Genomic DNA, 15382 nt, shown 5'->3' with positions numbered 1-15382 from the left:
AAAATGTAATTATGATTCAGTAACAAAACACATATTGTTAAATAAAAACTGGATAAAAACACAATATCTACAAGTGTGTTTACTAAATAAATGTATTATTTATATAATTACATTCGTTATATTTAGGAAAATCTGAGCATCATTCAAAATAACTGTCAACATGTTTGTAAACTAAACATGTTTTGTCAACGTTATGATATTTATACAAATATTTTATATTTTTATTAATGATCAAGAATAAAGAACAAAGCATAGTGTAAAAACGCAGATTATAAAAAGTACAAAAAAGTGCGAGATGAAAACAAACATTCAAACTTGTGGGAATTACATAGTGCATTCAATGCATCTTGGAAATCGTAGTCAGTTTACACCTACAAAAGTAACAACGCCAATGGAAAAGAACTCCATTTCCCAGAATGCACCACACATCCGCCCCACCCTTTCCGGAGGCTCAACCGATCGTCGCAAAATTCAAACAGTTACCGGACGCGTCTTTGTTTGCTCGCTGAACAGTATGGTAAGTTTGATTTAATTCATTTGTCTGCATCGCGTTGATCGGTTACTTATTTGTTCATATTATGTTATTTATCGTGATTCCCCAGGTAAAAAAGTAGTATACTTTAGTGTATTAGAAATATGATTGAAGTACATGAAGTATAAAACAAGTATGCTTCTACTTGTTGTACTTACATTAAAGAGTATTTAATATGTACTTTTTAAAAGTATACTTCCAAAAAGATGTAATTAAGTTCCACTTAACAGTCCAAAAAATAAGTATACTAATTTACCAGTAATTCAATTATCTTTTAAATATACTTTTTGAAAGTGTACTTTGTTGTCAATGTATTTTAAATTGTATAGAAGGTTTTTTTTAAGTGTATTAAATTTGACATACTTAGAGTGGCAATTCAATGTACTTGTGGGAAGTATATTTTTTGGAAATGAATTGAATGAAGTGTATTTTAAGTTGCATATCAGAGTACTTTCATAAATTATGTTAAAACAATAAAATGTATAGTGGTAATTTAATGTACTTTTGGTAAGTACGCTTATTTGTAATACAGAGTTAGTATAATTTTTTGAAAGTGTACACTGATTTCACTTCATCAGTATTGTAATCAAAGTACACTGTAAACAAAGTGCACTAAAATATAAGTGTACTTTTATTAGCATATCAAAGTACTGTCATAAAATAAAATAACACTTTTATAGTGGAAATTTAGTAATTTAGTAATTTACTGTAGACTAATGGACAGTGTATTGACATTGTTAGGCTGATTTCCAAAAAGGTCATATACAATGCTGCAGTGAGTAAGACATATAGTTAACTTTATTTGTTACCATCATGTATTAATGCACAAACACTTAATTGACAGAAGGGTCACTTTATGTAACAGGTAAAGAACAGTAATTGTTTGTACCGATATTGTATTTATATGTCAATTCAATAGGTCTCATGGAATCTCAGGACTTCTTGGCAGTATTCAGCTTATGACAATTGTCTTGATGCCACATTAGTCTCGTTCAATGTTGTTTGGCAGGGGAATAACATATACCTTCTCCCTGCACTTAACCATGACAAATTTGCGAGTCAGTGACTCTGGATGGATGGCATACACTATATTGCACTCAGACACTTGATACACAAAGCTTGATGCAATATTAAGTGTTGTGTTTCTGCACAGCTTTCTCCCAGACTTAACAAGCTCCTTGACCAAAACACAGTGTGTTACACCAGAAACGACCAAATTCACAATTCTGACTAATGTGCCATTCTGCAACTCAACAACAGAGTTGATTCTTTTCTGTAGGCAGTGGTTTGTGTCAGAGTGATACAGTATTCCTTTCACAATGAAACGGTTGTAGTAGTAGGCTTGTTTCACTCTAACACCTAGTAGGTCTTCTATTCCAAGCATGTGTAAAACCGAGACATCTGTCTGTACTGATTTAGCAAAAACTCTGACATGGGCACTGATCTGAACTGATTTGTCAGTTGAACACTTTCTGCCCTGTAGTTCACAGAAAAGATCTTCGACATACTTGTTAGCATTTTGCATAACTGTTGCTCCTTTCTTTGTGAGACTCCTCTCCCTAAGGTACCTTTTCATTATTTGGACAGGGACATGAGTGGTGCCATTGAAATATGTCAAAAGGGTGCCGTTAAAAAATTCAAAGGAAAATGTGGATGTGGCCCACAATGGTCCCCAGTTCCTTACACTCGCAGCCAAGTGTGTCATGAGGTGCACATTAAATGACACATTAGCTGTGCCATATAACCCCTGAAACTCCCTGACAAATTTTTTCAATGCTATCACCACCTTGGCCTCTCTGATCCTTTCTTGCAGTAGATGATATACTGCAAAAACCAAAAGAAAAAGATGATTCCAGTATTTTCTGGGGAGGATGCCATTTAAAACAGGCAAAGCATAAAACAAAAGAAACAACCTCCATTCAGATGCCTTCCAGAACTTCCTTTCTTGCATAGATCGTGGTACTCTTGTGATCTCAGTTGGTGGTGAAATTTTTGTAAGCACTTCATCAATTTTCTCAGTTTGGGTGCCTATGTACCAACCATGCTGATGGTTTGTGAAATCTAACCACAGAGAAGTCAGCTGTCTTGTAACTCCAAGGCATACACTATGCTGATATTCTGGAACAAAGCCTTGCACCATTTGAAATTTGTCTAGTTTCATTAGTTGACTTGGTCGTTTCACTCCCATTATGGGCTGCTGAGGTGTTGCATTCATGGCATTAACAAAATGCTCAACTTCTGTACGAAGACAGGGTTCAGGAATAACATATGGATAGGAGCCTCCACCTCTGTGGTAACAGAAGTCACAGCCATAAATGCCATTAAACTGTTTCTTATTTTGGAGAAGTGGCCTTGCAACTGAATCTGCACTACATACAAGTGCATGCACCTTTGAGCAACCATCTCTCCAGGTGATCCCATTACTTTGAAGTTCCTGTAGCTCTTTTAAAAATGGAATTAGGAGAGTATGTATATTAGGCTTGCTCTCTCCAAACCAAAGACAAGGAACACATATGTTGTTCTTCCTGTCTGTAGGGTGTAGTTCTATGATTTGGCACTGAATAGGCCATATTTGGCATCTAGAGCTTTTAAAAACAGGGATGCCATCACTGTTCCAGATCAGACTGATGTCATCATCACCTATATCACCACTATCTTTAAGCCTTCTATACTCCCCTCCGCATTAAACATCACAAATTAAACCTGGAGTTGATGTATGTCTTTGGATTTTGATGTTGGGTTTTTCCAGAATCTCTTTAATTTGCAAAGATAAACTGATAACCAAAAATATGAACCCTTTTCTAGACCAGCAACCACATCAAATTCTGCCTCACACAGAACACATTGTGTCAAACCACATTCATTTGTTCCAATATAATTTGAACACTGATGGCAGTAGAAATGGGGCACATACTCGCCATAGGATTTATGGAAGAGATACGAGGTTGCTGCTATCAGTGCAGGGAAAAGTTCATTAAAAATCCGTAAAAGATGGTCCAGAGCGATCCCGGTCAGGTTATGCCTCAGGACGTAGGCCATTAGAAGGAGCAAACTTTGACCTTTGGTAATTGGTGCTCCAGGGTACAAAAGGTCATCTCCACAATTTCCATCCTACAAAATGAGACATTGAGATTGAAAAAAAAATCAGTACAATGTACAAAACATTATCAAGTGTTCAAGTTTCTAATCATTTAAAATTGCTATATATGAGTGACACGGTACACATTATTAACTTTGCTCTACTACCCAAGCAAAATCTAACACAAGTAAAAGATTATAATTATTTGTGATATGTTATTTTCTAAATATGATTACACATGAAATGTATGCATTATTTTGGGAACCCTTGGGATTAAGCACTTGTGCATATGACTTAATCTAACCATTTTTAGTTTAGTATTACTCGCTGATGGGTTTTGATAAGTTGTCATCACAACTTAAATGTACACATATTTTAGGGATTTCTTGTGTGTAGCTAGTTTTGGGGGGGTCCAACACAACACAAATATTTTTTGAGTTCAAACATCAGACCGTATAGTAAAATGCTACGTGTAATCATCACTATGATCAATATTTTCTATTCTAGGAATAAAATTTGTTGTTGAGATTGTGTGCATCAAGTCATCATTGCAAATCACTCCTGTAAAAGATAAACTACACGCACAAAGATGAACGCTGGCCTGTAAGTAATTGTAGTGTTACCTGTGACGGATTTGGGTTGGGTCTGTCAGCCTCTGGTCCTTGTATGGTCTGGTGCTCTCCTATATCATGCAGTTCGTCCTCAGCAGATGATCCATTCTGAAGTTGGCACAAAGTGTGTGGCAGGTTAGTCACTGAATCTGGTGTTATTTTGGTATCGAGTGGGATATTAAAGCACTAAAAGTAAAGCAATCCATAATGGAAATGCTAGCCTTTAAGTAATTGTAATCTTACCTGTGACGGATTTGGGTTGGGTCTCTCAGCCTCTGGTCCTTGTATGGTCTGGTGTTCTCTATATCAAGCAGTTTATCATCAGCAGATGATCCATTCTGAAGTTGGCACAAAGTGTGTGGCAGGTTAGTCACTGAATCTGGTGTCATTTTGGTATTGAGTGGGATCTTAAAGCACTAGAAGTAAAGCAACTTGCTTCAACTGCTCCACTCTATAATTTAAAAAATGTGTGAGCTAGTTTGTTATATTGTAGGAGTCAGTTCCACTAAATACAATATAAGAATAAACTAACATAGTGAACAAATGTGTATTACCTGTCTCCTGGCCTGCATGTTTTTGTTTTGTTTTTTAATTCTGCACACTATTGCCACTAACCTATAGGTTAGTACTACTAGATAGTACTACTCTGCCCCATATTGTATTACACACACACACAAACACATATAGACAGAAACCCACTTTTCTGGCCATCCTGAACAATTTGATGTTTGATTTATGTGAATATCATACTTTGTTCCATCATGAAGACTGACTGTTTTGTTATTACTGGACATAAGTTTCCACACAGACATCCGGTACAGACATGGTTAGTTACAGGGTAGTTCATTACATTAGCCTATAGCAGGAGTGGGGAACCCTGGGTCCTGGAGGGGCACTGTCCTGCAGAGTTTAGTTCCAACGCTAATCAAACACACCTGAATTTAATTTCCAAGTGATCGTGAAGACTTGAATTAGATTTTTCAGGTGTGTTTAATTAGGGTTGGAACAAAACTCTGCAGGACAGTGGCCCTCCAGGACCAGGGTTCCCTACCCCTGGCCTATAGACTGGCACACAGCAGGCCTGCTGTCTACAGGAAACCATCCAAATGTAAGTAATTCAACAATTTTTGGTCACATTGTTACAAAGGTAAAATGTAAAGAATAGACAATTAGGCTATAAGGAATGAATTAGGCATTGTCAGTGTCCTAACCTTACTGTCAGCTCTCTTCCGTTTTCCTGCTGTTGGCTGCAGTGGTGCATCATGGTGAGCTGGAAGCTGGAAGCAAAACAATTGTTATCATCCATGTCAGTGCAGACAATACATTCTCACCAAGTGTAATTAATCTTATATTAAGATGAAAACATAATTTTGCTATTGTTTTTAGTATGAAGAGACTTATCGTGCTCTCTTGAAAGAGAATTTTGACTTAATTTTAGAAGACTTTTACTTTTTTGTAGAAGTCTTATTAAGACCAATTTGATTAAAACGAACTGGGAGCCAAATATACTTGTTTTCAGGATGAGACGTCTTAAGTCAAACTCTTCTTAAATTAACTCAAATGATTTTACGAGAAAGAGCTAGGTAGGTCTGGAAAAATAACTACTTTTTTGATCTTGAAATAAGTTTAATATCACTTGGTCAAATTTGTATTAGATAAGCAGTTTCTGCAGTCAGTGTGTCAAAGAAATTTGGGTATTAAGCTAAGTTTTCTGGCTGAAAACATTACATGTTCATCTTCTATGATTACGAGCAAAGAACCACTTTTGGTGCTATATAGCACCGTTTGTTTTTAGAGTGTAATCATAAAAAAATACTTTACATCATCATATATGCTATCTTACTTCTCTGTCATGACATCCTAAAATTCGGTTAGGGACTTCAACACCAGTGCTGCAAAGGTATTGCTTGTACTGTTTATGTCTTCTGCCTTTTCACTGAAACAAAAAACAATTTCAAAACAGTACACTCTAAAAACAAACAGTGCTATATAGCACCAAAAGTGGTTCTTTGCTCGTAATCATAGAAGAACCGTTTTTAGTGTCATATAGCACCGGTGAAGCACCAGTGAAGCACCTGTGTAGAACCATATAGTGCCATGCAGAACCATATGTGGTGCTATAGTGGTGCTACATGGCCCCTATATGGTTCTACACAGGTGCTACACAGGTGCTTCGCCGGTGCTACACGGCACCAAAAATGGCTCCTCCATGGTCACGATCCAAAGCAACAGTCTTGGTGCTATATAGCACCGTTTGTTCTTTTAGAGTGTATAGCTAGCCTATAAGATGGTGGAGCTAGCCTACTACTTATTATGAATATCAAGTAGGCTTTCTCCATTGCTTGTTCTGCTACTAGCTATTATCCTTTTATAACATTATAATTTTTTTATTAATATTATTGTTAGTACTGCTATACTAGGGCCTTCTTATTATTATTAGTATTATTAGTAGTAGTATTTTAGAAGTAGTAGGGCGACTACTGCCATAATTATAAGAAGAACAAGAAAAACATATCAACAATTTAAAATAATGATACAAATAATATTTACCTTCCTGTGTCTGTATTCTGTTGCCCTTGGTATGTTCTCATTAGCGACCAATATGTAGGACATGTACTTTAATTGTACATGTGGCATGATTGAATAGCTATTGTTGAGGACTGCAGAACAGATCAAGATTAAAAAATCAAGACTAAGCAGTAGATGGCTACGAATTAGTGGTGGAAAATGATTATTTCAGATTCGTTCACTGATTCATTCAGTGACCATTTTTCCATATTACAGAAATACGCCAGCAGGCGCGGCAAAATGTGTTGTTCAACTAATGTATTTACTTGTTACAAAAAAACTGATTTGACTTTATTAAAAATTGTGTCCAGTCATTAAATGAATAAAATAAGTCTAAATAAGGGATCAAAGTCATTACACTATTTTTACCTTTTATATACACTCTTTCCGGATGACCAAAGCACAAGTGTTTTTTATTTTGCTTGCATACAGTTAACATTTTTACACTTTCAAATCTGAGATTATGTTAAACGAGGAGTTATGTTCTTTTTGTAAAATATGAATATATAAACAAGCGTGAACAGTACGGATACCTGCGCTTAATCCGCTTTCTGCTGATTGATGAACTAGAATGGCCAAACTATGGAATTATTTTTGTGTCAAATTAAACGAACGCAACTTTTGCAAAAACAAACAAAAATATACATTGATAAAAGAAAAAAAAACACTCTGAAAATAAAAACAACTAACTAGCAAAAAAATTAACATCATCTTTAAATATACTGCATTCTTTGTTTATGGTTTTCTAAGTTTCAATTTCACTAAATATAGTTTTGAATGTGCTGCAATTGTTTTCGTTTTCGCTTTCCAAGTTTTCGTTTGCGCTTCGCAAATTTACGTTCTCCATTTTGACACAAACCTCTCGTGAGGGGCGGGCTTAACAGCGGTTTGCTCTTATTGGCTTGTGAGATTTTGATTGACAGCTCATTGAACCGGAACCCCGGAACAGAAGGTGGCGGTAATGCACCAATAAGCTGGATGCCAACGGCTGTTAAAAATGGGTGAAGACTGGGGGGCCCCGATACGGGGCAGGGCACATAGACCGCTCCTGTGAGCGCCGCGTCACGGGAGCCACAGGGAAGGGGAAATTAAACCTCCATTGAATTACTCATGGAACTGAACCACGGCACAACCCAAAAGGGACAGCTCGCCAACAGCAACAGTCCAGAGCTGTGATAGAGAGGGGAGAACAACATTAGTGGTGGTCAGCAGAGAAAGCGCTGGACAGCGCAAATTACTGAACAGCTCGCTGGAGATGAACAATGACAAAGTCCTGTTGACAGCGATAGTAATCCAGTAAACAAGAGTCAACTCAGCTGTGTGCAGCAGTAGAGCAGATAACTTGAGACTCGTTGTATTCCAATCTCTCCACAGCAAAGAAGATCTCTAATTCATGAGCATGCTGTTTGCAGGGCTGAGAAGATCGAAGCAACTTGGCTGGAAGTCTGCGACAGCGAGACAGCAGATAACACAGACTAATATGTGTGAACAAAAACTGAGAAAAAAACATGACAGGACAAGATGGCGAAATGCATAAGAAGCACCTCTAGTACATTCAATGACGGACTTGCAAAGACTGAGGGGAAAGGGAGAGTTAAATACTACTGCCGATTGGGATTCAAACAAGCTTCAGGTGATGATGACGTAGTGAGTGAAACACAGTGAACGGGAACACCTGTGAGAGAGGCGCACGTGGATCTGTGAGACAAACATACAAGACAACAAAGGAAAACAGACACAGCAAACCGGTAAGACCGAAATCATGACATTACCCCCCCGCCCACGGCCGCCACCTGGCGGGCCATCGGGAAGCTCACCTCGTCGCCGACGGAAATCCCTTATCAAGCCAGGATCCAGGATTTCCCAGGCCGGGACCCAACACCTCTCCTCCGGACTGTAGCCCTCCCAGTCCACCAGATATTGGAAGCCTCTACCCCGGCGGCGCACATCTAAAATGGACTTGACAGTGTAAGCCGGGATACCATCTATAAGACGAGGGGTGGGAGGGGTGGGAGCAGACGGGGCAGGATTAAGGGGAGAGAAAAATATCGGTTTTAACTTAGAAACATGGAAAACCGGATGGACCTGACCGAGAGTTGGTGGCAATCTGAGCTTAACTGTCACCGGGTTAATGACCTTAACAATAGTGAATGGCCCAAGGAAACAGGGTGCCAGCTTATGAGAGGGTTCCGGAGAGGCAGATCTTTGGACGAAAGCCATACTTTCTGCCCACAAATAAAACGAGGGGCTGGTCGGCGGTGACGGTCAGCCGCGGCTTTGGTTCGTCTGGAGGCTTGAAGAAGAAGATTTCTAGCTCTCCTCCAGGTGCGTTTGCAACGTTGGACGAAAGCTAACGCAGACGGAACCGCCGCATTGGGTTCTTGAGACGGGAACAGAGGAGGCTGGAACCCCATGGACGCCTCAAACGGGGACATGTCAAGGGAAGCCGTCGGAAGGGAGTTGTGCGCATACCAGGAATTTGGATACTGAGATGTCAGACAGCGGAGCGCTTTACCTAGATCCTGATTAGCCCGTTCGCATTGCCCATTGGTCTGGGGATGATAGCCTGAAGGCAAGCTGGCCGTGCAACCGATCTGTCTACAGAACTCCTGCCAGAAACGAGAAATAAATTGGGGACCCCTATCAGAAACCACGTCAGTTGGCAGACCATGTAAGCGAAAGATGTGTTTGATCATGGCACTAGCAGTTTCCTTGGCAGAAGGGAGTTTGGGTAAAGGAATAGAATGGACCGCTTTGGAAAAACGGTCTACTACAGTTAACACTACAGTGTTACCTTCAGAACTGGGTAAGTTGGTAACAAAATCAATTGCAATATGAGACCAGGGATGGGATGGGACAGGAAGAGGCATAAGACGACCAAAGGGAGCTTGATGAGACGCCTTATTATGGGCACAAACTTGACAGGCTAATACAAACTGTCTGACATCAGGACCCACAGAGGGCCACCAGAAACGTTGGCGGACGGCAGCCAATATTCTCAGAATCCCCGGATGGCAAACTAGATTGGACTCATGACACCACCGGATAACCTCAGAGCGTAACGCATCCGGAACCCACAATCGCCCCGCTGGACACTCGACTGGCACTTCACCCTCTCAACCAGCCTGCTCCACTCTCTGTTCGATTCCCCAACTCAGCGAACCCACCACCCGCCCCTCCTGGAGGATGGTTTCGTCTCTGGTGGGCTAAGGACCTTCAAACATACGGGATAGAGCATCGGGCTTAGTATTCTTGGAACCAGGCGAAGTTAAATCGGTCAAAGAAGAGTGCCCAGCGGGCCTGACGAGATGTTAATCTCCTGGCTGAACGGATATATTCTAAATTCTTATGATCCGTGCAGACCAGGAAAGGCTCTGAGGTCCCCTCCAACCAGTGACGCCACTCCTCCAAGGCCAGCTTGACCGCCAGCAGTTCCCGGTTACCTATGTCGTAATTACGTTCTGCTGGGTTAAGCTTGTGTGAGAAGTAGGCACATGGATGCACCTTGCCATCCTTAGAAGACCTCTGAGACAAGACAGCGCCGACCCCGACATCAGAAGCATCAACCTCAACAATAAATTGGGCTGCCGGATCTGGAATAGAGAGAACAGGAGCAGAGATAAACCGGGCAATTATCAAAGGCTTCCTGAGCTGCTTTATTCCAAGCAAACGTGGCTTTAGTTGAGGTGAGCGCCGTAAGCGGCTGAGCAACCTGGCTCTAGTTACGGATAAATCGCCGATAAAAGTTGGCGAAACCCAGAAACCTTAATAGCTCCTTGCGGGATGCGGGGAAGGGCCATTCAGCGACTGCCTTGACCTTGGCGGGATCTGGATGTATCTCACCAGCTGCTATGACAAACCGACCTCTGGTGGAACTCGCACTTCTCTGCCTTAACATACAGCTGGTTCTCTATAAGACGTCTAAGAACTCTGCGAACGTGTTGAGTGTGTTCCTGCATAGAGGGAGAAAAGATGAGAATATCATCTAAATACACAAAGACAAACTTATTAATCATGTCTCTCAACACGTCATTGACCAGAGCCTGGAAGACGGATGGAGCGTTTGTGAGCCCGAAAGGCAGAACGCAGTACTCAAAATGTCCAGTAGGGGTGTTAAATGCCGTCTTCCATTCATCCCCCTCTCTTATGCGTACCAGATGATAAGCATTGCGCAAATCAAGCTTGGTAAAGACCTGGGCTCCCTGTAAAAGCTCAAAAGCAGATTACATTAAAGGAAGAGGGAACCGATTCTTAACAGTAACATCATTTAATCCTCTGTAAACAATACAGGGACGCAGAGAGCCGTCCTTCTTAACAAAGAAAAACCCCGCCCCTGCAGGCGAGGTGGAGGGTCGGATGAGACCAGCACGAAGGGCATCATTAATATATTTATCCATAGCCTCCCTCTCTGGACCAGATAACGAATAAAGTCTACCTTTAGGCGGAGTCGTGCCTGGGAGGAGATCGATAGCACAATCATACGACCGGTGAGGGGGAAGGGAAGTGGCCCGGGCTTTACTGAAAACCTGGCTGATGTTGGCATATTCCGCCGGGACTCCGGTTAAATCGGCCGCCGGTACCTGCGGAGGAGAAGACACAAGAGCAGAAACAGCGGAACCCAAACAAGAAACATGACAAGACTGAGACCAAGACAAAATAACACCTCTCTGCCAATCCACGTGAGGATTATGCTGTACGAACCACTCATGCCCCAAAATAATGGGAGACAAAGCGGCATGAAGTAGGTACACCACAATCTTCTCATGGTGATTCCCAGAGATACAAAGACTTACAGGTGTGGTGCAGTGAGTAATCTGTGCCATCTGCTGACCAAGCAGAGAGAAAATATCCAGTGGATTCTTGAAGGGAACAATGGAGAGACCCCAGGAATGAGCTAATTCCTGATCAATGAAGTTACCTTCAGCCCCCGTATCTAGCAGAGCAACAGTGGAAATATCCTGCCCAGCGATGGATATTGTAACTGGCATGTTAGTGCAGGTGGTTGGGGAGAATTTAGGTGTAGAGGCGCCCATCAGTCCTCCCGACATCACTGATGGGCGGAGCCTTTTAACGGACAGACCTTTGCCATGTGACCAGGCTTGCCACAGTAAAGACATAGCGCATTTCGAAAACGTTGTTCTTTCTCTTGGGCTGATAACCGGAATTTACCAGTCTGCATTGGTTCTGACTCAGATGAAGGGGGGCTGGAGGAGGGCAGTGGCTGTCGCGGAGATAAGGATGTTCTTGGCTGTCGTAGATTTCGACGTTGTGCCCGTAAAGATCTGGGAGCCTCAATACGGAGAGCTAGATCGATAATCGCCTCCAGGGACTCGGGCAGCTCGTGAGAGGAGATCTCATCTTGAATACCATCGATAAGTCCATCTACAAAGCGCGCTCGGAGCACCTCCTCATTCCACCGACAGGTGGCAGCAAGAGTCTTGAACTTGATGGCATAATCTGTTACTGATAACCCAGACTGGGTAAAACGAGTCAGATGGGCGGCAGCCGCATCACCACGGGCAGATCGATCAAACAGCCTCTCCATCTCATCTCTAAACTCCGTGAAAGAGTGACAACAAGGATCATGGGAATCCCAAACAGCGGTGGCCCAGTCCCGGGCCTTACCGACCAGACGAGTGATGACGTACGCCACCTTGGTACGTTCTGAAACATAACGGCGGGGCTGCAGAGCGAAGATCAAGGAGCACTGAGATAGAAAGGCTCGGCAGGCGGCTGGATCCCCGTGGTATGGTGGCGGGTCAGTGACATGAGGCTCTCTCTCGAGCGGAGATGAAGATTGAGAATGTTCCCGTTGAATCCGGTTCAAACGAGCAGTGAGATCGGCGACTTGGGCAGTGAGATCATCGACCATCCGATTGGTGGAAGGTAACTGGGCGGTGTGTTGGCCCAACCAGGAGCCCTGTTGTGCAAGCGCCGACCTCATGGAATCGGCCTCCGCGGAATCCATCATAGGCGAGTCCGTTCTGTAAGGAACACAAACACAGGATTCCAGAGCAGAGTATTATTTATTAAAGCTCACACAGAAAAGTCTCTCAGCCACCAAAGTCACTTCAGGTATCCGGGGAAAAAGAGCACGAAGATATATCCCTGGCAATTAAGGCTCAGGGTGAAGACTGGGGGGTCCCGATACGGGGCAGGGCACATAGACCGCTGCCGTGAGCGCCGCGTCACGGGAGCCACAGGGAAGGGGAAATTAAGCCTCCGTGGAATTACTCAGCGAACTGAACCACGGCACAACCCAAAAGGGACAGCTCGCCAACAGCAACAGTCCAGAGCTGTGATAGAGAGGGGAGAACAACGTTAGTGGTGGTCAGCAGAGAAAGTGCTGGACAACGCAAATTACTGAACAGCTCGCTGGAGATGAACAATGACAAAGTCCTGTTGACAGCGATAGTAATCCAGTAAACAAGAGTCAACTCAGCTGTGTGCAGCAGTAGAGCAGATAACTTGAGACTCGTCGTATTACAATCTCTCCACAGCAAAGAAGATCTCTAATTCATGAGCATGCTGTTTGCAGGGCTGAGAAGATCGAAGCAACTTGGCTGGAAGTCTGCGACAGCGAGACAGCAGATAACACAGACTAATATGTGTGAACAAAAACTGAGAAAAAAACATGACAGGACAAGATGGCGAAATGCATAAGAAGCACCTCTAGTACATTCAATGACGGACTTGCAAAGACTGAGGGGAAAGGGAGAGTTAAATACTACTGCCGATTGGGATTCAAACAAGCTTCAGGTGATGATGACGTAGTGAGTGAAACACAGTGAACGGGAACACCTGTGAGAGAGGCGCACGTGGATCTGTAAGACAAACATACAAGACAACAAAGGAAAACAGACACACAGCAAACCGGTAAGACCGAAATCATGACAGATGACAAAAAACACTTGTCAATGTACATGCTACTAAATGGTTTAAAAAGTCTTAAATATTTTTGTTACAAAAAGTTATTTCTCAAAATAAATGGTTGAATGGTTTAAAGTGATTTTCCTATGATTTATTACACAACAAAAAATGGAAGCCAGTAAATTATCTATGTCATGTGATGTTTAAACACACCAACAGAAAGCAGTTTCTAATCTAATCATCCATATGCTGATATATAACATGCATAACGTCTTGCATTGCATTTGTCCTTCATGTTTAGCTGCGTTGACTCTCAGATATGTAAAGCACAGGCTGACAGACGCAGTGAGAAGGCATGATATATAAAGATAAATTACCAGCACAACGCTATAAAGTGTTGGCATGAATAACCCTGCAGATGCATATGAATCTGAACACAATAAGAGGGGAAGCCCAGCAGTCAGAGATGTGTCTCCATTGTGATTACAGGTGGGAAATAGTTTTAAAGGAAAGTTCATCTGTGAACCAACTTCTGAATCTTTCAAACCTGAAAATCACTTTTACAGTTTAAATGGAGCACAGTCTTTGGATGACATCGAGTCCAGTGTCTGTTGGTATAACTCCTGGACATTCAATGGTGATATCAAAGGCTTTTGGTCTGACAACCCTTGTGAAAAATTAGCGTATTTAAGTGTATTGAAAGCGTACTTTTTGTGTGCTTAAAATAATAAGATTATACTTTTTGAGAAGTGCACTTGCTGATAATATAATATAATATAAATTAAAGACCACTTAAGCGTACTTAAATGGAATACACTTTAATGACACTATTTATTAACACACTTAAGTGCACTTTTTACAACTGCACTTTGTAATAATATGTATTTAATTTTAACTTAAAGAAAGTACACATTCATCATAATATTTATAAACACACTTAAGTGCACTTTGTAATAATATCTAATTAATTTTAACTTATAGTAAGTACACTTTCATCATAATATTTATAAACACACTTAAGTGCACTTTTATTGACTTTTTAATAATGTCTAATTAAGCTTAACTTATCCACACTATTCCTACGCCCCATGACGCTTTGCGCGAATTATGGGTGCGACTTCCGGCGCGTACTGTCACTGAACCAGAGCCGGCGATTTCCATGAAGATTACAGTCATAATTTCACGTATGAACCAGTGTAAGGATAAAATTAAAAAGTGTCCTGATACATCAAGATATATTCAATCGTTTCATGTTGTTCCTCGGGGGTGACGAGTCTTCAATGTGCAAATATAAAAGCACAGAGACATACCATCTCTACAATGGGACAGTCAGTCGAGTGTTTAATACATGGAATATACAGAGACTTCTTGTTTTTAACCTTTTCAGGTGATGGTTTAAAATGTCACAGCTGTCCCTGGTGTGAGGTTTTTTTTAAACGGCAATTTTTAATCGACTTATCAAGTTTTTATGGCTACACATCAAGCTTCACGCGATCCGACAGCAGCAGTAACTTATACTTCTCATTCAACACAATGTAAGTTATTTAAACAAACCATAATAAACATTAAACTCCTATTACATGTTTTCAGTATTGTTTTCTTTTTATGAAAATATTATACAGTAAATAAGACATGAGCTTATGAAATGATTTGCTTAAAATCATTTAAAACAAAAATAACGGTAGGCTATGCGTAAACACATCACAAACTATTATAAAAGAT

At 41.3% G+C, this 15382-nt stretch overlaps 1 long non-coding RNA gene across 1 annotated transcript; it reads right to left on the bottom strand.

Moving 5' to 3' along the window:
* Positions 1-3076: 3076 nt before the first annotated feature.
* Positions 3077-6230, bottom strand: LOC129443314 (uncharacterized). Its single transcript, XR_012360434.1, has 5 exons — positions 6066-6230; positions 5434-5499; positions 4466-4560; positions 4235-4330; positions 3077-3643 (listed from the first exon to the last, which is right to left on the bottom strand). It is a non-coding gene; the product is annotated as an uncharacterized lncRNA (long non-coding RNA).
* Between the last annotated feature and the right edge of the window lie 9152 nt (positions 6231-15382).

The sequence above is a fragment of the Misgurnus anguillicaudatus genome, chromosome 3 (assembly GCF_027580225.2).
Source record: "Misgurnus anguillicaudatus chromosome 3, ASM2758022v2, whole genome shotgun sequence".
NCBI classification, from domain to species: Eukaryota; Metazoa; Chordata; class Actinopteri; order Cypriniformes; family Cobitidae; genus Misgurnus; species Misgurnus anguillicaudatus.
This window is presented reverse-complemented; position numbering and strand designations above follow the sequence as displayed.